The 2,500-nt window shown below is 33.5% G+C and overlaps 1 protein-coding gene across 2 annotated transcripts in view; it reads right to left on the minus strand.

Annotated features, from left to right (window-relative positions):
* Positions 1 to 1,137: 1,137 nt before the first annotated feature.
* LOC125677311 (uncharacterized) overlaps positions 1,138 to 2,500 on the minus strand; it is a 13,537-nt gene continuing 12,174 nt past the window's right edge. For both annotated transcript variants that reach the window (XM_056164022.1, XM_048915322.1), the window contains exon 5: positions 1,138 to 2,500. This exon is cut by the window's right edge and continues 201 nt beyond it. The gene's annotated coding sequence lies outside the window, so the exon portion shown is untranslated.

The raw sequence follows: 2,500 nt of genomic DNA on the forward strand, positions 1-2,500 counted from the left end.
GCTCCAACCCTAAGGCCCCTGGAGTCCTGAATTTACAATTTATGTCCCCCTTGTCCCAATGTCATACCAAATTTGAAAATATTAGTTATCCAGAAGAAGTTAAAAATATTCGATTGTTAACGCACCACAACCAATTGCAACTCAGGTGACCTAAAAATTTTGACCACATATTGTTGCCCCAAAGGATCACAACATAACTGAAAATGAATTCACACAACACAGAGATGTCTCAAAACAAATGACCAACATGATCCTGCTGCTCTGGATGAGACCAAAAGTCACAAGGTCATGGATTATGATATACCATGAAAGAAATCTATATACAAGGGGCCCAATGGTTACATCACTCACCCCAAGTCACACTGGTCCATGTTTAAAGATTTTCCCTATACATGTATTTTTGCATGTAAAACTTTGATTCCCTTTTGTGGCCCTAACCTACCCCTGGGGGCTATAAATTTAACAAACTTGAATCTGCTCTATGTCAGGAAGCTGCTATGTAAATTTGAACTTGTATTGGGCATCGGTTCTTGAGAAGACTTAGATTTTCCCTATACATTCACATGTAAAACTATGATCCCCTATTGTGGCCACACCCTACCCCCTGGGGCCATGATTTTAACAAACTTGAATCTGCACAATGTCAGAAAGCTGACATGTAAATTTTACTTTGTCTATCCCAGTGGTTTTTGAGAAGATTCTTTTCTTATATATTCGCATATAAAACTTTGATTCCCTATTGTGCCTCCATCCTATCCCTGGAAGCCATAATTTCTGCACTATGTCAGGAAGCTTCCACGTAAATTTGAACTTTTCTGGCCAAATGGTTTTTGAGAAGATTTTTAAATGACCCCACCCTATTTTTACATTTTCAAGATTATCTCCTCTTTGAAGGGGACATAGTACTTCACTTGAATAAATCCCTTTCACCAAAGGATGACTTGTACCAAGTTTGATTGAAATTGGCCCAGTGGTTCTGGAGAAGATGAAAATGTGAAAAGTTTATGTAGAGATGACAAATGGACAGACGACAGACAAATGGCAATCAGAATAGCTCACTTGAACTTTCAGTTCAGTTGCACTAAAAAGGAAGTGATTTCATCTTTGTCACTGACAACACTAACTACCACAACTAGGGATGGTTACATAATGGTTTTATTTTATATGACAATGGCGATAAAAAAAAGGCATCCCGAAGGTCTGAATCTGGTGCAGAGGTAATAAAAACACTGCCCGTCTCTACCACATTACACTTGTACATGGTACATCAAATTCCTGCATTGTACCTTCAAACTAAAGTATGCTGCTAGGTATTCAGGAATGTTGACATTTGACCAGAGAATAGCTACACACAATAAATGATTTTTTTTTTTCAGATAATAAAAATTACTTTTAACTCCAATGTTGGTATAAAAATGTTATGAATCAAAATGATCATTTATACATTTAAAAGAAGAGAAAAAATATACAGATATGTATTAAAATATACATCATATTGCATGTTATATTCTATTGATGGGATACATAGAGTATTTGGAATACAAATGACATGCACTAAGTATATTCTATACTGTTGATACATGGAAGTTATTAATGAACACAGCTATTCTTCAAATACTGTAACACATATGCAACCTAGTATCTGAGGCAAAGATAACTAATAATAGTTTTTCTCAGGCCAAAAATTTCAAATATTGATGAGGCAGGCAGGTATTTTTCTTTTCAACGTTGATTGTAGAATGAGTTACCTTTTCTTTCTGATGTATGGAATAAGCCATGGAAAAAAGAAAAGATAGCTCCAGACATTACTTACTATTAAATGCATTCTATTATTCTTACACACTTGCACAATTTGAGTTTGCATTCATTAATTATTTATACAAAAGATACTTTACATAATCTTGATAAAACCTAGGTTTACATAAATATCTACAGTATAACAAAAGTTACCTCATTTACATAAACAAATTTAAATTGAAAAAAAAATCATCCATGCGGTACCTTTTGAATGAATGTGACAGGCCTGAGAAACTACTGGTTAATTTTTTTTGGCCGTATTCTTCTAAAGCCTTTTTTCAATCCTCTTTCATATTCTACATAAGCAACAATTTAATCAGTAGTGGATCCAGAAAATATTTAAAAGGGGTGGGGATGTTTTGTGACCTTAGTAACTTTCTAACTTAAGCATAGGGTCTCAATAAAACTTCTGACTCTGGGATTTCAGACAGATGAAACAATACTGAAAAAAATGTTTTCTACTCTTCAATTTTCAACCTCTGCCAAGAGAGACAATCAATACATAAGTCAAGTTAAATGTAAAACATACAAATTTTAAGTAAGTGATAAACAATTATAAAGTAAACATAAAATTCATAAAATAAACTTTTGTGTTAAAATGTCCACAGCACTGAATTTAGTATATATTGCTATTTAGTTTTACATATGTTTTTCATTTACAAAATTAAAAAAACCAATCAACTTAGTGTCTGCAGACCCATAA

This window comes from Ostrea edulis, chromosome 1 (genome assembly GCF_947568905.1).
Source record: "Ostrea edulis chromosome 1, xbOstEdul1.1, whole genome shotgun sequence".
Classification (NCBI taxonomy): domain Eukaryota; kingdom Metazoa; phylum Mollusca; class Bivalvia; order Ostreida; family Ostreidae; genus Ostrea; species Ostrea edulis.